General features: G+C 48.4%; 1 protein-coding gene across 6 annotated transcripts in view; it reads left to right on the forward strand.

The window, feature by feature from the left end:
• LOC138262254 (uncharacterized) overlaps positions 1-22,481 on the forward strand; it is a 265,547-nt gene that overhangs the window by 36,783 nt on the left and 206,283 nt on the right. Inside the window, exon 1 of one of the 6 annotated variants that reach the window (XM_069212118.1) lies at positions 17,167-17,246. The exons of the other annotated variants lie outside the window; for them this stretch is intronic. The gene's annotated coding sequence lies outside the window, so the exon portion shown is untranslated. Of the gene's footprint in view, positions 1-17,166; positions 17,247-22,481 lie in introns of those variants that run through there. 6 annotated transcript variants of the gene reach the window in all.

Here is a 22,481-nt window from a genome sequence, read left to right on the forward strand (position 1 = left end):
CCGTGTCTTTGGCTAAAGCAATGGCACAAGTGGACAGAGAAACATGGGAGCGTAGCATTCCCGATACATGGGACATTCAATATAAGGGTCCTAGAGAATTTGAGATTTACGATGTATGACATGAAAGTACCTCCAAGGCCAGCACAGTTTGAGGCTCTAGCAATATGGGAACTCATGGCTAGGCAGCAACAGAAAAACAAGTTCGAAACAAGGATGAGGAAGGTAGAAAAGACACTAGCGGATGCTAGGTGGGATAATGCGCAGAAGGTGTGGAGGTCAGATGTATTGCAGGGAATAAAATTGTTCCCTGCAATTACTAAGGATGAAGAGGAGACAGGTAAGAAAGCTACCTGTAAGACAGACAGGAAGAGTTCCAAGGACAGAGAGGACGAGGAAAAGTTGAGAAAAGAAGAGGAGTTAGAGGATGAGGAATTGATAATGGAGTTGTTGAACGACCGTCCACCACCTTATGCAGAGAATGGACAAGGTCCAAGTACCAGTTCTGCCCCTCCGGCATCGGTACAGAACAGGGAAACGCAGAATACAGGAGTACCATCGGGATCTAAGGATCCGAACTTACTGCTCACTCCACAGATACCGCAGATCAGGAGAATGTATCCAGATGTGCCCGTGTTGAAACCAGCAGAACATTATCAGCCGCAGATGCCAGGGTACTACAGCAGTGATAACAGTGAAGGAATGATTCTAGATCCAACCGTAAGTGGCGTACAGAATGGTTACAACCCAACAATGGCACAAGCTGAATCAACTCAGTTTATGATGCCTCAAAAGCAGATGCAGGGAGGAAATGTTCATGCTCAAATGACGGGGAGTCAGATGGGCATGCCGGCAATGATGGCCCATAATATGGGGATGAACATGCCTCAGAATATGGGAAATGGACAAAATCCAGATGCAATATCACTGCCCATTACTGTAGGTCCAGTGGTACCTTTGTATAGTCAGCCTAACTTAGGTATGAGCAGTCAGGGACAAATGCTGCAGAATGGGACAGAAAGAAGGTGCATAGAAAACACTCCAGGGATAACCCCGATAGTGGCTCAGCCAACTGGGTCTGGGTCCTTGATGGAGTTTAGTCCCGTATGCGCTCAGTCAACACTGGTGAGGTCGAGCCCCCCACTGATAATACCATTAACATCGAACACTGAAAAGTTGCCGCAACCATCCATGGCAGTCGATGTGAATGCTACACTGATGGGGGTAAATGCGCAACAGCTGACACAATGGTTCAACAGTTTAAATTCCACACAAAGTTCAGACAGTGGGAAAGGAGACGATTACTTGAGCAGGATGAGGCTGAACATGGAAGCACAAGAATTGGTGGAAGGGAATATGGGTGTGAACAGGTTAGAATCCTACACGGAAGAGGAATTGAGGTATCTATGTCCAAAGATCACGAAAGAGGTAAACAAGGTACATAAAAGTTTGCAGGAAGTAGCAGACAGGAACGGGATTGACATAGGCAAGACGAAACACTTGAGCAGGAGCTATAGGTTGGATTTTGGGACCACAGATTTTGAACACATGAGATCAGCAGGCATGAAGGCACACCTTAGAGAATTGTTGCAGAGTGCCCAAGTGTGGAGGTGTTTAGACAAGTGGGAAAGCAGATGGGTAAAGAGGAAGGATAAGAGGAGGGACAGTGCCACAGAGCACAATGAGAAAAGACCACAGAGTAGTGATACAGTAACTATGTTACCAATGAGGGAGACAGCAGGGGGAAAATTAGTACATGTACCATGGCACAGGAGCGATATTCAGTCTTTTACGAATGATTTTCCCAAACTGAGAGAGAAGCCGATTGAGTGGTATCAACAGACTGATAGGTTTGTGAAGCTTGCAAAATGTCTCTGGGAAGACCTGAACACTCTATTCGAGATTGTGGTTCCGGCGGATTTGTGGGAGGATTGCAAAAGAGCTGTAGGTTGGCCGACAAGTGAACCAGAGAGAGACAGAGAGACGGGTGCACCATCACCTATGGTGATGTGTCTGTACTATAAGGTGATTGAACATTTGAAGACGAAGGTTGCCGCCAAAAATGTGGATTGGCAGAAAATTGATCGAACTGCCGAAGAGGCTAAAGAATCGATTCATAGTTACTATGAGAGGTTGTTGAAGGCGTTCAAGAATTACAGTGGCACGGAAGCAATCGAGGCGAAAGATATGCTTCATTTTGTGTTCAGATTTGTGGAAGGGCTGAGACCAGATATAAGTCAGATGATAAAATCACATTTGATCTGCTGGCAGTCGAAACCGATTGATGAAGTCTTGACTTATGCGAAATACTGTAGCGACGAAATTGAGGTGAAACAGAAAAAGCTGAAAGAGAAGGTGATGATGATGCAGCTTAAGGCGGCTCAGACAGGCTTGCAAGGTCTGCAGGGACTGCAAGGGTTGCCAGGGATGCAAGGGTTCCAACAGCAGGTACCGCAACAGCAGCCGCAGTTGCAGGGGGGCATGGTGTTTCAGCAACAGCAGCCGCAGTTGCAAGGAAACATGGCGTTTCAACCACAGGCCAGAGGCAGAGGCAGAGGAGGTTTTGTGAATAATGGTCCGGATTTGAACACTGTTGTGACAGGTGTGCAGGCAATGAAGAAAGTGATGCCGTGTCACGCGTGCGGAAACGTAGGTCACTGGAAACGCGAGTGTCCGATGGTGGTGCAGGAAGGTGCAGGTGTAGGTGTTGGTCAGCAAAACAATGATGTCAATACATTTCAGACAATGAGAGGACCGAAAATGAGAGGTCTAAACCCAAATTTTCAAACCATAAATCAATTGCAGGGATTACAACCTATGCAGCCGCAGCAGATGCAGATGCCCCGTGTGCAGATGACGCAAATGCAGCCGATGCAACAGCAGTTAGCTATGGTACCTAATCAGCAAATGCAAATACCTTTGGCACCAATGAGTCAGCAGCAAATGATGGTTCCTCCACAGGTAACGGGTCAGGTAATGAGTACAAACGGCACAGTACAACAGTTCCCATTACACAGTGAGAGTGGAATAAACAATGTATGGGAGAGTGAAAGCTCAGAAGAGGAAGGAGATTGTGTGCTTGCGGCATCTCTAGAAGTTGATCAAAGGGGTCCGTACGTAGAGGGAAGAGTAATGGGTCATCGCGTCTCATTTCTGGTTGACACGGGAGCCACACGTTCAACTGTTAAGAGCAGTGAAGTACCAAATTTGCCACTCTCAGGGAGGACAGTTCAAGTGGTGGGAGTAGCAAACAGGCATCTGACGAACCCAATAACAGATCCGATACCAGTCAACATTGGTAACTATCAAGGGGTACATCAGTTTGTAGTATGTGACTCAAGCCCGATTGCACTGTTAGGAAGAGACCTATTGTGCAAGTTGGGTTGTTCGATAATGTGCTCGAACGAGGGAATAACAATACAGACGAGCAGTGATGGGGAAGAAGAGGACAGTATAGAGGGCGATGAAATAGAAACAGTTGACGAAGAGTATCCTCTGATTTGTCTTTTACCAATGATAACTGAAGAAGATATCCCAGCAGAACTACGGGAAACAGTCGGAGAGAAAGTGTGGGACATGACAGGGAAAGAGGTGGGATTGATGAAAGGAGTAGAACCAGTAAAAGTGATGGTAAAGCCCAATGCAATCTTTCCCCAGACCCCACAATACCACATGCCACAAGATACCCACATGAAAGTTGCCCAACTTATCGACGAGTTCGTGAAGCAGGGAGTACTGAAAGAAGTATTGAGCAGCCCATGTAATTCACCGATAATGGGACTAATGAAGCCAAGTGGGAAAGTCCGACTTGTACAGGATTTGAGAAAAATAAATGACATCATAATCAAGTGCTGCCCTGTCGTACCGAATCCGGCTGTGATAATGTTTCAGATCCCTTGCGAAGCTGAGTGGTTCTCAGTCATCGATTTGTCACAAGCATTCTTTTCTGTGCCTCTTCATGAGGACAGCCAATTCCTCTTTTGTTTCAAATTCCTAGACAGAGTATACAGTTGGTGTCGAATTCCTCAAGGGTTCTCTGAGTCACCGTCCATATTCAATCAGGTTCTAAAGAAAGACTTGGAAGAGTTAGAATTGCCATTCGAGTCAACCCTAGTACAGTACATTGATGACTTACTGGTTGCATCAAAAACAGAAAGTGGCTGCACAGCCGATACCATTGCTCTGTTGAACCATTTGGGAGGGAATGGACACAAGGTGTCTCCTTCCAAACTGCAGTTCTGTCAGAAGAAAGTGAAATACTTGGGTCACCAGATAGAGAAAGGGTCACGGAAAATAATGAAGGAAAGAATTACCAGTGTACTTCAAATGAGTCCACCAAAGACAAGGAAGGAGGTTAGGAAGTTTTTGGGAATGGTGGGATACTGTCGCCAGTGGATTCCCAACTTCTCGTCTCTAGCAAAGCCTTTACTGAAATTGACCCAGAAGGATGCCTTGGATCAGATCGAAATGAAAGGGGATGAGATGGATGCTTTTGTTGAATTAAAGGAGTGCATGTGCAGGGCTCCAGCTTTAGGTATGCCTGATTACACGAAGCCTTTCACATTGTTTTGCCATGAACGTGATGCGTGTTCTTTGTCTGTCTTGACTCAAGCCCATGGTGGCGTAAACAGACCAGTAGCGTATTTTTCAGCTACTCTGGATCCGGTCGCAGCAGCACTCCCAGGGTGTTTGCGCGCCGTAGCAGCAGTTGGTATCAGCCTCACTCAGAGTGAAGGAATAGTGATGGGACACCCAGTAACAGTCATGGTCCCTCACTCAGTTGAGATACTTTTGACCCGCTCCCGAACACAGCACATGACTGGAGCCAGACTCACAAGGTATGAAACAACTATTCTGGGCTCACCGAATGTGCAGCTGAAAAGGTGCACTACGTTGAATCCAGCTACCTTGCTTCCTGGAGAAAATGCTGAAATTGAGAACGCTGAAGACGTCGAGCATGACTGCCTTCAGGTGACTGAATTTTGCACAAAACCCCGACCGGACATCAAGGATACAAAACTTGATGAAAATGACCAAATTCTTTTTGTTGATGGTTCATGTCTAAGAGATGGGGTGGGAATTTTGAAAGCAGGATATGCTGTATGTACTGTAACAGGGGTCTTGGAAGCGGGATGGCTCCAAGGAGTCTATTCTGCACAAGTAGCAGAACTTGTAGCCCTTACTAGAGCATGTCAATTGTCTGCATTGATGAAAGTCACCATTTACACTGATAGCCAATACGGGTTTGGGATTGTGCATGACTTTGGACAACTGTGGTCACAGAGAGGTTTCCTGACTTCTTCAGGATCCCCAGTGAAAAATGGGGAGAGAATAAGGGAGTTGTTACATGCCATTCAAGTGCCAGCCGAAGTTGCAGTGGTAAAGTGCAGTGCTCACACGAAAGGACAGGATTATGTGTCTCTGGGAAATGCATATGCAGATCAAGTCGCAAGATTTTGTGCCTTGAACTGTATATTGTTAAGGGATGATTGGAATACGATAAGTGAACCAGAACTCGAACCAGCTGAAGCATTTGCCTTGAAGGTCGTAGATACAATAGAAGAACTAAAAGCACTACAGAATAATGTCAGGGAGGATGAAAGAGATTCCTGGATTAAATCACAATGTATAAAGAGACAAGACGAGCTATGGGTTTCACATGAGGGAAAATTTGTTCTGCCAAATGGTCTCTTATCACAGCTTGCGCGGTTCTATCATGGGCAAGCTCACCTAGGGAGAGATGCCATGATAAGATTGTTCAAAACTGATTGGTTTAACCCCAGATTTCGCCAAGCTGCGGAAGCAGTTTGCCATCGATGTGTCACTTGCCAACAGATGAACCCAGGAAAGGGAACAGTTGTGAACGCGAGCCACATTGGTAGGGCAAGTGGTCCTTTTAGCCGTATGCAAATGGACTTCATTGAGATGCCTGTACATGGAGGTTTAAGATATGTGTTGGTGATTGTGTGCATTTTTAGTCATTGGATTGAGGCATACCCCACACGTAGAAATGACAGTCTTACAGTTGCCAAGCTATTATTGAAGGAATTAATACCACGTTTCGGATTCCCGATCTCTTTAGAATCAGATAGGGGAAGTCACTTCAACAACGAGGTGATGAAGTTACTTTGCGAAGCACTGAACATTGAGCAAAAGCTGCACTGTAGCTATCGCCCTGAAGCATCAGGACTGGTGGAGCAGATGAATGGTACGCTGAAATCGAGAATGGCAAAAATATGTGCATCAACAAATTTGAAGTGGCCTGACGCATTGCCCTTAGTGCTAATGTCAATGAGAAACACTCCGGATAGAAAAACTGGATTGTCTCCGCACGAAATTCTCATGGGCAGGGCTATGAGACTTCCTGCAGTTCCCGCAAACATGCTTTTGAATATTACAGATGATATGGTGTTAGACTACTGCAAAGGTCTGGCTGACGTGGTTAGCTCTTTTTCTCACCAGGTGGAAGCGACCACCTTGCCACCGATCCAAGGTCCAGGACACGCCCTGAAAGCAGGTGACTGGGTCGTGATAAAGAAGCACGTGAGGAAGTCGTGTCTGGAACCCCGTTGGAAAGGCCCTTTCCAAGTGATCCTGACGACAACTACCGCTGTGAAGTGCGCGGGGGTTCCCAACTGGATTCACGCCAGTCATACAAAGAAGGTGCTGTGTCCCACAGATGAGGAAGTTGAAGCGCTGAAACTACCAGTGCCTGATAAAACGGTACCAAGTGCTGGGACAGAACAAAAGCGAACTGAAAGCGAACAAGCAACAGCAGGAGAAAGGGAGATATTATTGGAGAACGAAGGGTCCGACTCACTTGGGGAAGACCAAGGAGAAAGTTCAGACAGCGACGACGAAGCTGCAGGTGACAAAGAACCTGAAGCAGCTGAGGGTAGCAAAAAGCCTGAAGCAGCTGAAGGTGACAAGGAACCTGAAGCAGCTGAAAGTGATACAGAGCCTAAAGAAAGTAACGGTGACGAAGGGCTCGAAGAGAGTGAGAAGGCAGGAGAGCCTGAGCAGAAGGGAGCTTTCCCAGAAACAGACGATACAGAAGAAGAGAAGGAAAACGTGACTGACTCCCCTGAAGGTGGGGACAAAGAAGAGCGGAACGAAAGAGCTCAAACCTCTACAGAAAAGATTGCAGGTCCATCAAATGGACACGGTGCAAAAAGAAGACTAAGTATATCACCGATAAAAGAAAAGGGTAAAGAAGGTTTGAACGAAGGAGGAAGGCCGAAAGTGAAAGAGAAAAGAAAGGAAGTGACCGTCGTGGAACAATCGTCAAGTGAAGAAAAGGACTTGGCGAAGGAGGAGAGTGCCAGCGAAGCAGAATCAAAGAGAGAAGCAAAATTGAAGAGGAAAAGGATACCAAACAAGAGGTATTCCGGTCCTGAATGGGCATATGCGGTGAATGATGATTGGACTGATGAGTTTGTATCTCTAAGCATCGAGAACGAAGAAGAAGAAGAGATACCAATAGAAAAGAAAAGTTTCATAGACTCTGTTGACTGAAAAGGTAGTGAATGGCATTGCTTGCTGCAATCTAACGTGAGACAAACGACCAGTTGAGACATTGCTAAACCGAATTGAGACAAATGCTGCTAACCGATAAGTGACTGGCCTTTTGAAGAAGACGGTGTGAACATTGTGCTCGTTCAGCTTTGTAACTGAATTGCTAAGTAGTTTCATTTATAGGTGCTTCTAGCTCTCTGATTCTATACAGATCATGCCTGGGTACGCTATGCAAAACAATAGAAAGAAGTATTGTAAATACGTGTGTATAGGCTTAGTACTAACATGTGTACTAATAATAATGGCAATTGTGTTTGGAATGCATGGAAAGGGTGAGAATGAGACTATTGCTGCTTCTACTATTGTTCCTGTTACTGTCACTGAACTAACACCATTGAAAAGACTAGCAATGGATGAGAGGCTCTTGCATGATAAGAAAGAGCTTTCGTATAACGTTTTCTATCGCTTACTAACAGAGTATGTTGAGACTATGGATGCGAAAGATTGTTATGTGTGTACCCAGATACCGACATCAGAAAAGGAAGGGGTGACTTATCACCACATGCCACTTACATACGGGATTACATGTAGTATAGTAATGTCTAGGTTTTATGGTCAATCTAATATACAGTATTTTTTCTCAAATTATGATGTTACCTTTGCTTATGTTCCTATAATAGCACAGCTAAGCGAGACTGCAAAATATTGGGATTACAAAATTATGAGGGATTTTTTCGAGCCAATGCAACCTTTTGAAACGGGTCATGCTCATAGGGAGAACCTTACTTGCTCCGTCTCTGCTGTAGAAATAAGCTTTTTAGATCGCACAGATGATAGAAGGGCTCAAATGAAGGCGAAATTAGAAAAAGAACTGCATAAGAGGACTTCAGTAGATAATTATGACTTTGCTGCTATAAAGACACAAGGGAAAATTGCTTTAGATGCTTGGCATGTAGGGAAATTTTGTATATATCGAGGTGAATCTTATTACGACAATATTTTTGTAGGAGCGAGCGAATGCAAACATACGTTTATCTTTAAGGCCAAATGGACATTCATGATGGACGGACTTGACCCTGTCATTCCAGGGGTGTATTACATTTGTGGGCATAATGCCTATTATCGTCTTCCAAAGGGATGGTGGGGAAGATGTTATTTGGGTATAGTGTTTCCAAAGGTTTATCAACTGGATGACATATCGATGATTGAAAAGACACCTGGATCCCATCGTATCCAGAAAAGAGAGACCGCAGCTGCTGTGGTAGGTGATATATTTGGAGCCATGATTCCTTCATTGGGAGTTGTGTTGAATTCCATCAAAATAAGAAAGTTGTCTACTATAGTGGATAACATGTTGACAAAGTTTTCAGGTGCTATAATCCTGATGGATGCTGAACTTGCAGCGGAAAGAGCTATGACTCTTCAAAATAGGCTTGCTTTAGACATTCTTTTAGCAAAGGATGGAGGCGTTTGCAAAATGATTGGTGCACGTCACTGCTGCACCTATATACCTGATAATAGTGTGAAGATTAAAACTATGCTTGCTAATCTAACAAAAGAAAGTGCAGATTTGAAAGAACTAAAAGAACCAGGAGTGTGGGAGAAGGTTGGAAAGGGACTTGCTTCAGTGGGACACTGGATTGGGGGAATTTGGAATGGAATATTATTGAAAATAATAGAAGGGATATTAATAGTGATAATTTGTGTATTTGGAATTTGGGGAATAAAAAGGGGAATAATAATGATTATGGAGAGAATTAAAAGAAGAAAGGAAGAGAAAATAATGAAAAGAATGGCAGAAGAATACAAAGAGCAAACTAGGGGAACTAAAAGGAAAAGGGAGCTGACAGAATTTTAATGGGATAAAATTTGTGGGCTAAATTTGTGTGATGACAAGTAGTCATCAGAGGAGGGATTGATGAAGCAGAAAGTGAAGGTTTCGATTTATTAACGCATAAACGTAGGGCTGAAATAATCATGTGTGACATTAACCGAACTAATAAAGATTGTACGGGGACAAAATGTGCCCTCAGAGTAGTTTGCCAACATTTATATGCGTGCTTCATATAACGTGGTGTATTAGAATTGCACTAATCCGACATAATCATAAACGTGTGCTACGATTTGCTTATTTGAAATGCCTTAGCTTAGCATTACTTTAGCGGAGGCTTTGGCCTAGTTGTCTGGTTTCACGGTTTAGATGTTCGTATTTTTCCACTGTGCTATTAAACGTGTATTTCTGCTTGAAGCTGTACTTTTCCACAGAGACTGTTCACATGCTTATCTTAAAGTTGGTGCCAGCATGGCATATTTTCTCCTTAATTCAAGGTCGGCTTGCAGGTGCGGACAATGGAGGCTCTGAGAGTAAGCTAATGGAGAAACAATGTTGCAACTTGCGTATCCATCTCCAAGGATAATGTATGCTTAAGTAAAAGCTTGAGAACTGTCGTTTTTGATTGGTCAATTTGAAGCTAACCTATGAACCCTCCAATGGAGACCCTACAGGACTTGAATTGTTGTCTATAAAACCCAGGTGCACGAGAGGGAAGCTCTCTCTCTTCGGACATCCCGCCATTTTGACTTCGTAGCTACTATGACCCATTTTGCTGCGACGCCATTTTGAGAGACTTTGATGCTTTCTCTAGTCGAGAGAAAGAGACTTTAATGATTCTTGCCCTAGAGACTTTAACTTTGATTTGCCCCTTTGCATGAAGTAGTAGCCTTACCTTGCCGCCGTGAGGCAGTTGCCCCTTTCACCCCTGCCCCTTTGCCCGTCCCATGCTGATCGAGAAACGGTACCTGTGAGACGAAGACTTCATTTATTGCTGATTGGAATTGGTAATTATGAAAGGAAACTGTAAAATTGCATTGTGTTTCTTTTAGGTAACCAACTGCTGATTTTGATAAGGACCCTAGCTAGGAGTTTTCTAAATTGATGTTGCCAAATCGTTTTTTTGCATGAAGTCCCACATGCTGATGCTAATTTGAGGTTAGACGAGGATTCCATATGTCACACGATGCAATTGGAGATCTTGTTATGCTGACTAAATGTACGCAATTAGCCCATTACAGATTATCGTATTAGTGCTTTGCATTGCCACTATCGAGTGCCTTGTGATTCAAATGCTACATAGATTACACTTGTTTCGACGATATGGACAGCTATTAATGTTCATTTATGTTTATCATTTGGTGTTGAGACACATTTATATTGTGCTAGCTTTGTTAATATAGGGAAATAAATTCACTAACTTTGAAATAAACTGGTGTGGTTATTCCTGGCTGAAAGGTCAGGGTTCGCCGAAATGTATTCTGGATTAATTGTTAAGTGTTATGTTGTTCAAGGTGTTGCTTATGTTCGTTATTGATTATCGATTGGATGAGACTGTTCGATTAATAGTACAGAGAGTTCCCACTTAGTCAAAAGATTCATCGACCTAAAGAGCGTCCGAACGCAGGTAAATTGTTACCACGTTTCCGCTCTATCAGGTGTGCCCCACCTCCCGGGTCCAGCCCTCTCCTGGGTGATGACTCTAGAGTATTTGCTCCTCTGCTCCCAGCCCCGCCCCACCCCCCCATGGCCGAGAAGCCTTGGGTGTGCGCCACCTCTCAGGTCCTGGCTCTTCCTGCGGTGATGTCTCTAAAGTGTTTGCCCCTCAGCTCCCTCCTAGTGGCAGAGAAGCCTTGGGTGTGCCCCACCTCCCAGGTCCTGGGTCTTTCCAGAGTGATGTCTCTAGAGTTTCTACCCCCTGCTCTACCTCAGTGGCAGAGAACCCTTGCTTATTCCCACCTCACAGGCTGCAGGTCCGGCGTCTCCCCAGCTGTCTATTCTGTCTTTGTAGGTGGAAGTGCAGCGTGGCCCGCTAGGCCTGGCCCATCTACTGTGTGTGTGTGGTGTGCTGTGTGTGAGAGTTTGTGTGTGTATGTGTGTGTGTGCACACACTGTAGCCCATATTTATGGAAGGTTAGTGCCACCTTAGAGCCATTTATTTGGGTGCTAAAGCAACGCTAACTTAACTCCATATTTATATTTTGACGCTAGAACCATCTAGGGTCAAAAAAGTTATGTTAGTGCCATTTTTAGGATGCGCCAACCCACCTTGCGTCAATGAGATGCAAGGTAGATATTCCTACCTAAAAATGATGCTAGCCCCCCCAGCGCCATATTTAACTCTCGGTGCAGAAACAACATGCAGGTGTGAGGCAGACCAAAATAATGGGCCTAAGCCCTCTTAGCGCCAATATTTAATGCCTGGTTAGACCAGGCGTTAAACTGCAGGTAGGCCCATTTCCATGGGGAAGCACCACGGAATGGGCAGAAAGATGCCCACCCCAACCCCCAGCATCACAACCACCCACACCACAGGGACACTACTGGAGGAGGGAGAACATTCTAGGTAAGTTGTAGGTAAGTGTTTATGTATGTGTATGGTGTGCCATTGGGGGCCCCTTACATGGGGGCCCCTGCCTGGCACAGGGTATGTAGGGCTTGCCCAGGGGACACTGGTACCCTGTGTTGGGCATTAGGCCAGGGGTAATGAGTCCTGTCTGTACTTAGACAGGAGTCAGTTTTTGGCTGCTTCTACATCAAAAAATGATGCAAGGCTGCCTAGGGGCAGATAATTTGCAGCTAACCAGCCTAGCGTCATTTCTGTCCCACTAGCGCAATTTCCCCTTCCGCCATCCCTCTCTGGTTAGCGTCTTTTTTTGGGATTCTAGCCATTCCTTAGTGCCATCATGCGTCATTTTATAAATATGGCACACAGATGGCATTACCGAATGGCATTAGCCAGTGTTAAAAAAATTATGCACAACTGCATTAGCACAGTTGTGTGCCATTTTCCATAAATATGGGCCTGTGTGTCTGTGTGTCTGTGTGGGTGTTGTGTCTGTATGTGTGACTGTCTTGTGTGTGTCTGTGGTGTGTGTGAGTGCTGTGTGTCTGCTGTGTGTGTGCTCTGTGTGGTGTGTGTGTGTGTGTGTTTGTGTGCTCTGTGTGTGGTGTGTATGTGCTGTGTGTATACTCAGGCATGCACTGGCCCTCGCTTCACTTTTGGAGGAGGTGGAATGCCGTCAGGCTGTCTTGGTGGGGCAGCAGTGTATGTGTGCTCTGTGTGTGTGTTCTGTGGTGTGTGCATGCTTTGTGTGTGGTGTGTGTGTGGTGTGTCTATGTGCTCTGTGGTTTGTGTGTATGTGGTGTGTGCGTGTGTACTGTGAGTTTGGTGTGTGTCTGTGTGTGTGCTGTTTGTGTACTGGGCATGCACTGGCCCTCACCTGCCTTGTGGAGGAGCTGGAATGCCATCAGGCTGGTTTGGTGGGGCAGTGCTGTGTGTGGTGTGTGTCTGTGTGGTCTGTGTGTGGTGTGTGTGCTCTGTGTGGTGCACATGTGTTTGTGTGGTGTGTGTATTTGTGTGTGTGTACTGGGGTGCACTGGCCTCTCCTCCCTTGTGGAGGAGGTGGAATGCTGCCAGGCTGGTTTGGTGCGGCAGAGGTGTGTGGTGCTTTGTATGTGTGTGCTCTGTGTGTGTGCCATGTGGTGTGTGCTCTGTGTGTGTGTGTGGTGTGTCTGTGTGTGGTGTGTGTGTGTGCTCTGTGTGTGTGCTGTGTGCTCTGTGTGTGGGGTGTCTGTGTGTGGTGTGTGTTTACGGGGCGTGCACTGGCCCTACCCTCCCTTGTGGAGGAGGTGGAATACCGTCATGATGGTTTGGTAGGGCAGTGGTGTTTCTGCTCTGTGTGTGGTGTCTGTCTGTGTGGTGTGTGTGTGTGTGTGGTGTGTGTCTGTGTGTGGTGTATGTGCTTTGTGTGTCTGTATGCTCTGTGTGTAGTGTGTGTGCTCTGAGTGTGAGTGTGTGTACCCTGGTGTGCACTGGCCCTCACCTTCCTTGTGGAGGAGGTGGAATGCTGTCAGGCTGGTTTGGTGGGGCAGTGGTGTATGCTCTATGTATGGTGTGTGTGTGCTCTGTGTGTGTGTTTGTGGTGTGTGCTCTGTGTGTGTGTGTATGTGGTGTGCGTAAGTGTGTGCCGTTTGTGGTGTGTGTGTGTTCTGTGTGGTGCATGTGTGTGTGGTGTGTGCTCTGTGTGTGTGGTGTGTGCTACGTGTGTGTGGTGTTTGTGTACTGCACTGCACTGCACTGGCCCTCACCTCCCTTGTGGAGGAGGTGGAATGCCATCAGGCTGGTTTGGTGGGGCAGTGCTGTGTGTGCTCTGTGTGGTGCACGTGTGTGTATGTGTGATGTGTGTGTGTGCTCTGTGTGTGATGTATGTGTGTTGTGTGTGTGTACTGGGCATGCACTGGCCCTCACCTCCCTTGTGGAGGAGGTGGAATGCTGCCAGGCTGGTCTGGTGGGGCAGTGGTGTGTGATGCTCTGTGTGTGTGTCCTCTGTGTGTGTGCTGTGTGTGTGTGCTCTGTGTGTGGTGTGTGTGTGGTGTGTGTGTGCTCTGTGTGTGTGTGGTGTGTGCACTGTGTGCTCTGTGTGTGTGTGGTGTGTCTGGAGTGTGTGCTGTGTGTGTCATCTGTGCGTGTGTGTGGTGCATGCTCTGTGTGTGGGGTGTCTGTGTGTGGTGTGTGTGTACTTGGGCATGCAGTGGCCCTCACCTCCCTTGTGGAGGCTGGTTTGGGGGGGGCAGTGGTGTGTGTGCTCTGTGTGTGGTGTGTGTGCTCTGTGTGTGGTAAGTGTGCGTATGCTCTGTGTGTAAATGTGTGTACTCAGGTGTGTACTGGCCTTCGCCTCCCTTGTGGAGGAGGTGCAATGCTGTGAGGCTGGTTTGGTGGGGCAGTGCTGTGTGTGCTCTGTGTGTGCTCTGTGCGGTGCATGTGTGGTGTGTGCTTTGTGTGGGGTGTGTGTGCTCTGTGTGTGAGTATGTGTACTCAGGCGTGCACTGGCTATCGTTTCAATTGTGAAGAAGGTGGAATGCTGTCAGGCTGGTTTGGTGGGGCAGTGGTGTGTGCTCTGTGTGTGTTGTGTGGTGTGTGTGCTCTGTGTGGTGCGTGTGTGGTGTGTGCTCTGTGTGTGTTGTGTGTGTGTGCTCTGTGTGTGAGTGTGTGTACTCAGGCATGCACTGGCCCTCACCTCCCTTCTGGAGGAGGTGGAATGCTGTCAGGCTGGTTTGGTGGGGCAGTGGTGTGTGTGCTCTGTGTATGGTGTGTGTGCTCTGTGTGGTGCATTGTGTGGAGTGTGCTGTGTCTGTGTGTGTGTATGTGTGTGTGTGTACTGGGCGTCCACTGGCCCTCACCTCCCTTGTGGAGGAGGTGGAATGCTGTCAGGCTGGTTTGGTGGGGCAGTGGTGTGTGCTGTATGTGTGTTGTGTGGTGTGTGTGCTCTGTGTGGTGAGTGTGTAGTGTGTGCTCTGTGTGTGTTGTGTGTGTGTGTTTGTGCTCTGTGTGTGAGTGTGTGTACTCGGGCATGCACTGGCCCTCACCTCCCTTTTGGAGGAGGTGGAAGGCTGTCAGGCTGGTTTGGTGGGGCAGCGGTGTGTGTGGTCTGTGTGTGATGTGTGTGCTCTGTGCAGTGTGTGTGTGGTGTGTGCTTTGTGTGGGGGTGTGTGTGTTCTGTGTGTGAGTATGTGTACTCAGGCATGCACTGGCCATTGCTTCCATTGTCGACAAGGTGAAATGCTGTCAGGCTGGTTTGGTGGGGCAGTGGTGTGTGTGCACTGTGTGGTGCATTTTGTGGAGTGTGCTGTGTGTGTGTGTGTGGTGTGTCTGCATCTGTGTTTGTGTGTGTGTGTGTGTGTGTGTGTTTTGGGCGTCCACTGGCCCTCACCTCCCTTGTGGAGGAGGTGGAATGGTGTAAGGCTGGTTTGGTGGGGCAGTGGTGTGTGCTCTGTGTGTGTTGTGTGCTCTGTGTGCTATGTGTGGTGCGTGTGTGGTGTGTGCTCTGTGTGTGTTGTGTGTGTGTGTGTGCTTTGTGTGTGAGTGTGTGTACTCAGGCATGCACTGGCCCTCACCTCCCTTGTGGATTAAGTGGAATGCTGTCAGGATGCTTTGGTGGGGCAATGGTGTGTGTGCTCTACGTATGGTGTGTGGTGTGTGTGCTCTGTGTGTGGTGTGTGTGCTCTGTGCAGTGTGTGTGTGGTGTGTGCTTTGTGTGTTGTGTGTGTGGTCTGTGTGTGAGTGTGTGTACTTGGGCGTGCACTGGCCCTCGCCACCCTTGTGGAGGAGGTGGAATGCTGTCAGGCTGGTCTGGTGGGGCAGTGGTGTGTGTACTCTGTGTGTGGTGTATGTGCGTGCTGTGTGTGTGTGTGTGTGTGTTCTGGGCGTGCACTGGCCCTCGCCTCCCTTCTGGAGGAGGTGGAAGGCTGTCAGGCTGGTTTGGTGGGGCAGTGGTGTGTGTGCTCTGTGTGTGGTCTGTGTGCTGTGTGTGTGTGTGGTGTGTCTGTGTGTGTGTGTGTTCTGGGCGTGCACTGGCCCTCACCTCCCTTCTGGAGGAGGTGGAATGCTGTCAGGCTGGTTTGGTGGGGCAGTGGTCTGTGTGCTCTGTGTGTGGTGTGTGTGCTGTGTGTGTGTGTGGTGTGTGTGTGTGTGTGTGTGTGTGTGTTTGTGTGTGTGTTCTGGGTGTGCACTGGCCCTCGCCTCCCTTGTGGAGGAGGTGGAATGCTGTCAGGCTGGTTTGGTGGGGCAGTGGTGTGTGTGCTCTGTGTGTGGTGTGTGTGTGCTGTGTGTGAGTGTGGTGTGTCTGTGTGTGTGTGTGTTCTGGGCGTTCACTGGCCTTCGCCTCCCTTGTGGAGGAGGTGGAATGCTGTCAGGCTGGTTTGGTGGTGCAGTGGTGTGTGTGCTCTGTGTGTGGTGTGTGAGCTGTGTGGTGTGTCTGTGTGTGTGTGTGTGTGTGCGTTTGTGTTTGTGTTCTGGGCGTGCACTGGCCCTCACCTACCTTCTGGAGGAGGTGGAATGCTGTCAGGCTGGTTTGGTGGGGCAGTGGTGTGTGTGCTCTGTGTGTGGTGTGTGTGTTTGTGGTGTGTCTCTGTGTGTGCGTGTGTTCTGGGCGTGCACTGGCCCTCGCCTCCCTTGTGGAGGAGGTGGAATGCTGTCAGGCTGGTTTGGTGGGGCAGTGGTGTGTGTGCTCTGTGCAGTGCGTGTGTGGTGTGTGTGTGTGTGTGTGCTCTGTGTGTGAGTGTGTGTACTTGGGTGTGCACTGGCCCTCGCCTCCCTTGTGGAGGAGGTGGAATGCTGTCAGGGGTGTTTGGTGGGGCAGTGGTGCGTGTGCTGTGTGTGTGGTGTGTGTGCTGTGTGTGTGTGGTGTGTCTGTGTGTGTGTGTGTGGTGTGTCTGTGTGTGTGTTTGTGTGTGTGTTCTGGGCGTGCACTGGCCCTCGCCTCCCTTGTGGAGGAGGGGGAATGCTGTCAGGCTGGTTTGGTGTGGCAGTGGTGTGTGTGCTCTGTGTGTGGTGTGTGTGCTGTGGGTGTGTGTGGTGTGTCTGTGTGTGTGTTCTAGGCGTGCACTGGCCCTCGCTCCCTTGTGGAGGAGGTGGAATGCTGTCAGGCTGGTTTGGTGGGGCAGTGGTGTGTGTGCTCTGTGTGTGGTGTGTGTGCTGTGTGTATGTGTATGTGTGTGTGTGTTCTGGGCGTGCACTAGCCCTCGCCTCCCTTGTGGAGGAGGTGGAATGTTGTCAGGCTGGTTTGGTGTGGCACTGCTGGGATGGGTTTGACAGCTGCAATTCCTGGTTCCACCCAGACACCCTTGAACAGGAGACCAGACGCACCTTCTCATCCGAGGCCGGTCCTCAGCAGGGCAGAAGGTAGGTGCCCACGATCAGCAGGGGCATAGAGTGCACCCCGTCACACCCCAGCACACCACCCACTCTCTGTGCACGCAGTGAGAGCACGTCACTTCCGGATATGACCTTGGCCTGACCTCTGTGTCAGCAGGGCACGTGGGTGGTTTCTGGGCACAAACTACACTGTTAGGATTGATCTGAAGGCAGGGGCAGGACCTGCCTACTCGAGAGAGTAACGTCTTGGCTTGAGAGTCTTAATATAAAGAAATGATCAGAGTCTGGCTGGAGAAGCAGCGCCTTCAATAAGGCACACACAGTTCACACACTGATACAGCTGACACAGGTAAACAAAATGTGTCCAAGATCACACAGAGCTGCGCTTGTGTCTGAACTCACAACCTCCTATAGCCCACCCGCGCATCTTAACTTGCATCAAGGAGGAAGGGGTCTGAAAGGGCTTCAGCGGGGGGTGGTAACCTCATGGCCTCGCTGACCTCAGTAGAATTGTGGGGTCCAGCGCCCCTTGATCTGTAGATGCAGAGACAGGAAGCTGTGTCCAGACTGGACGCGGCTGTGAACGTTTCTGTTCCTGACTGGGTATAACAAGGGTGCGCGCCTCTATCAGGGGTGGGGTCCCCCTTACACCGATCGAGGGTATTATATGGGCACCTTATGGGCAGGCTGGTTTGGTAAGAAGCACTCACCGCACGGTGGTCTTCGTGTGCTGAGCTGCTGGGGATCCCTGTGAGATGTGGCAGCGTCTTGTTTGAGATCTGTCAGTATTTTGGGGGCCCCCCTCGAATGCTGCCAGCCTGGAGTAGCTTTGCTTGAGTTTCCTTAGAGAGTTGGGAGGCATGTCTTCCTTGAGATGAGCTTTGGTTTGGTGCTCCTCTCGGGATGAGTTAGTGCTTGGTTTACCTCCGTCGAGGTGAGGCGCTATGTGGAGGGAGCAAGTCGTCAGTTTTAGTCGGTGTGCGATTCGACCATTTAAACGTGGCCTAGGTGCATCGGGTCTGTGATTCTGTCATTTCATTCCAGCACCTTTCAGAGAAAAACATGTGAAGCAAAAGCATGTATGTGTAAACATTTCGATGAAAAATAAAATCAGAGAAAGAAATGTCATTGAATTAGGATAATGAGCCGATGGGAGAGAGTGAAGGCTCCCCTTAAGAAGAGAAGCAAGTTCAGGTTTAGAGTCAGCGTAAAAGAGAAAAGAAGTGAGGGTAAGTTAACTGTGAGGGATATAGTAAGTGCCAGCTTAAAGGTAACGGTGAGGGATATAGTAAGTGCCAGCGTAAAGGTAACGGTGAGGGATATAGAAAGTGCCAGCGTAAAGGTAACGGTGAGGGATATAGAAAGTGCCAGCATAAAGGTAACGGTGAGGGATATAGAAAGTGCCAGCGTAAAGGTAACGGTGAGGGATATAGAAAGTGCCAGCGTAAAGGTAACGGTGAGGGATATAGAAAGTGCCAGCGTTAAGGTAACGGTGAGGGACATAGAAAGTGCCAGCGTAAAGGTAACGGTGAGGGATATAGAAAGTGCCAGCGTAAAAGTAACGGTGAGGGATATAATAAGTGCCAGCGTAAAGGTAACGGTGAGGGATATAGAAAGTGCCAGCGTAAAGGTAACGGTGAGGGATATAGTAAGTGCCAGCGTAAAGGTGAAGGTGAGGGATATAGTAAGTAATAGCGTAAAGGTAACGGTGAGGGATATAGTAAGTGTCAGTGTAAAGCTAAAGGTGAGGGATATGGTACGTGCCAGTGTAAAAGTAAAGGTGAGGGATATAGTAAGTGCCAGCATAAAGCTAAAGGCGAGGGATATAGTAAGTGTCAGCGTAAAGCTAAAGATGAGGGATATAGTATGTGCCAGTGAAAAGGTAAAGACGAGGGATATAATAAGTGTCAGCGTAAAGGTAACGGTGAGGGGTATAATAAGTGCCAGCGTAAAGGTAAAGGCTGGGGAAATAGGAAGTGTCAGTGTAAACGTAAAGGTGAGGGATATAGTAAGTGCCAGCATAAAGGTGATGGATATAGTAAGTGCCAGTGAAAAGGTAAAGGCGAGGGATATAGTAAGTGCCAGCATAAAGGTGATGGATATAGTAAGTGCCAGCGTAAAGCTAAAGGCGAGGGATATAGTAAGTGCCAGCATAAAGGTGATGGATATAGTAAGTGCCAGCGTAAAGCTAAAGGTGAGGGATATAGTAAGTGCCAGCATGAAGGTGACGGATATAGTAAGTGCCAGCGTAAAGGTTAAGGTGAGGGTTATAGTACGTGCCAGTGTAAAGGTAAAGGCGAGGGATATAATAAGTGTCAGCGTAAAGGTAACGGTGATGGATATCATAAGTATCAGTGTAAAGGCAACAGTTAAGGACTGTTCTGCCTACATGCGGCTCGGTTCAGGCCCACGATTGCAGTTAATGTTGGAGTAAGGTTTAGGGTCAAGATCAGGGTTTGGTTTCAGTTAGGATAAAGATGGGAGTAAGTTAAAAGTCACAGTCAGGCCAGGTTACAGTGAGAGGATTGGTCAGGCTTAAGTCGGTTTTGGGTTTCTATCACTCTATTCCCTCTCTAACTCCCAGTAGCGCCCTCCTCCACGCTCCCGATGGCACCCGCTGGCTTTACCCTGTGTTTCACTCTAGCTCTTCTTCTGTTCCTTACTCACCCCTTCCTTTACCCTCCAGGTTAAAAGATGACCTTGTTCCACAATCCCATTCTCATCCTTCCCTCTCTCTCCTTTATCAAGCATCAACAATCCCACTCTCTCTTGTGTCACCTCTCGCACTTTACTCTCTCTTGTGCCACCTCTCGCACCTTATGCTGTGTGTAGTATCCTGTATGCCCCCATTCTCTGCAAGTCTCAGCTGATGTGTAGTATCATGTGTGTCCCCTCTCCCTGTATGTCTGAGCTAGTGTGTATTATCCTCTGTGTCCCTCCCCCTGTGTGTCTGAGCTGGCGTGTAGTATCCTGTGTGTCCCCTCTCCCTGTATATCCGAGCTGGTGTGTAGTATCCTGTGTGTCCCCTCTCCCTGTGTGTCTGTTCTGGTATGTAGTATCCTGTGTGCCCCCATTCTCTGCAAGTCTCAGCTGATGTGTAGTATCCTGTGTGTCCCTCTCCCTGTGTGTCTGAGCTGGTGTGTAGTATCCTGTGTGTCCCTCTCCCTGTGTGTCTAAGCTGGTGTGTAGTATCCTCTGTGTACCTCTCCCTGTATGTCTGAGCTGGTGTGTAGTATCCTGTGTGTCCCTCTCCATGTGTGTCTGAGCTGGTGTGTAATATCCTGTGTGACCCCTCTCCCTGTGTGTCTGAGCTGGTGTGTAGTATCCTGTGTGTCCCTCTCCCTGTGTGTCTGAGCTGGTATGCGGTATTCTGTGTGTCCCTCTCCATGTATGTCTGAGCTGGTGTGTAGTATCCTCTGTGTCCCTCTCCCTGTATGTCTGAGCAGGTGTGCAGTACCCTGTGTGTCCCTCTCCCTGTATGTTTGAGCCGATGTGTAGTATCCTGTGTGTCCCTCTCCCTGTGTGTCTGAGCTGGTGTGTAGTATACTGTGTGTACCTCTCCCTGTGTGTCTGAGCTGGTGTGTAGTATCCTGTGTTTCCCCTCTCCCTGTGTGTCTGAGCTGGTGTGTAGTGTCCTATGTGTCCCTCTCCCTGTGTGTCTGAGCTGGTGTGTAGTGTCCTATGTGTCCCTCTCCCTGTGTGTCTGAGCTGGTGTGTAGTATCCTGTGTGTACCTCTCCCTGTATGTCTGAGCTGGTGTGTAGTATCCCGTGTGCCCCTCTCCCTGTATGTCTGAGCTGGTGTGTAGTATCCTGTGTGTCCACTCTCTCTGTATGTTTGAGCTGGTGTGTAGTATCCTCTGTGTCCCTCTCCCTGTGTGTCTGAGCTGGTGTGTAGTATCCTGTGTGTCCCTCTCCCTGTATGTCTGAGCTGGTGTGTAGTATCCTGTGTGTCCCCTCTCCCTGTGTATCTGAGCTGGTGTGTAGTATCCTGTGTCCCTCTCCCTGTATGTCTGAGCAGGTGTGTGGTATCCTGTGTGTCCCTCTCCCTGTATGTTTGAGCTGGTGTGTAGTATCCTGTGTGTCCCTCTCCCTGTGTGTCTCAGTTGGCGTGTAGTGTCCTCTGTGTCCCTCTCCCTGTGTGTCTGAGCTGGTGTGTAGTATCCTGTGTGTTCCTCTCCCTGTGTGTCTGAGCTGGTGTGTAGTATCCGGTGTGTCCCCTCTCCCTGTATGTGTCGCTGGTGTGTAGTATCCTGTGTGTCCCTCTCCCTGTATGTCTGAGCAGGTGTGCAGTATCCTGTGTGTCCCTCTCCCTGTATGTTTGAGCTGGTGTGTAGTATCCTGTGTGTCCCTCTCCCTGTGAGTCTGAGCTGGTGTGTATTATCCTGTGTGTCCCCTCTCCCTGTGTGTCCTGTGTGTCCCTCTCCCTGTGTGTCTGAGCTGGTGTGTAGTATCCTGTGTTTCCTCTCTCCACGTATGTCTGAGCTGGTGTGCAGTATCCTCTGTGTCCCTCTCCCTGTGTGTCTGAGCTGGTGTGTAGTATCCTCTGTGTCCCTCTCCATGTATGTCTGAGCTGGTGTGTAGTATCCTGTGTGTCCCTCTCCCTGTATGTCTGAGCTGGTGTGTAGTATCCTGTGTGTCTCTTTCCCTGTGTGTCTGAGCTGGTGTGTGGTATCCTGTGTGTCCCTATCCCTGTGTGTCTGAGCTGGTGTGTAGTATCCTCTGTGTCCCTCTCCCTGTATGTCTGAGCAGGTGTGCGGTATCCTGTGTGTCCCTCTCCCTGTATGTTTGAGCTGGTGTGTAGTATCCTGTGTGTCCCTCTCCCTGTATGTTTGAGCTGGTGTGTAGTGTCCCTTGTGTCCCTCTCCATGTATGTCTGAGCTGGGGTGTAGTATCCTGTGTGTCCCTCTCCCTGTGTGTCTGAGCTGGTGTGTTTTATCCTGTGTGTCCCTCTCCCTGTGTGTCTGAGCTGGTGTGTTTTATCCTGTGTGTCGCTCTCCCTGTGTGTCTGAGCTGGTGTGTAGTATCCTGTGTGTCCCTCCCCTGTGTGTCTGCAATGCTGACTGAATGATGTGATGGAAGGTTTATGTGTGGCCTTCAGTGGAAGCCATGAGAGAGGGGCAGCCCTCTAATGTCAACTCTCTTGTTTGCTCTTCTGCATCTCTTTCTGAAATATTATCTTCTCTTTTCTGTGGCTTCTCTGTTTGTCGTTAAATTGTCATCATCCTCTCCCTGTTGTTCCATCTTTCTTGAAGCTGCTTTCT

Source organism: Pleurodeles waltl, chromosome 10, assembly GCF_031143425.1.
Source record: "Pleurodeles waltl isolate 20211129_DDA chromosome 10, aPleWal1.hap1.20221129, whole genome shotgun sequence".
Classification (NCBI taxonomy): Eukaryota; Metazoa; Chordata; class Amphibia; order Caudata; family Salamandridae; genus Pleurodeles; species Pleurodeles waltl.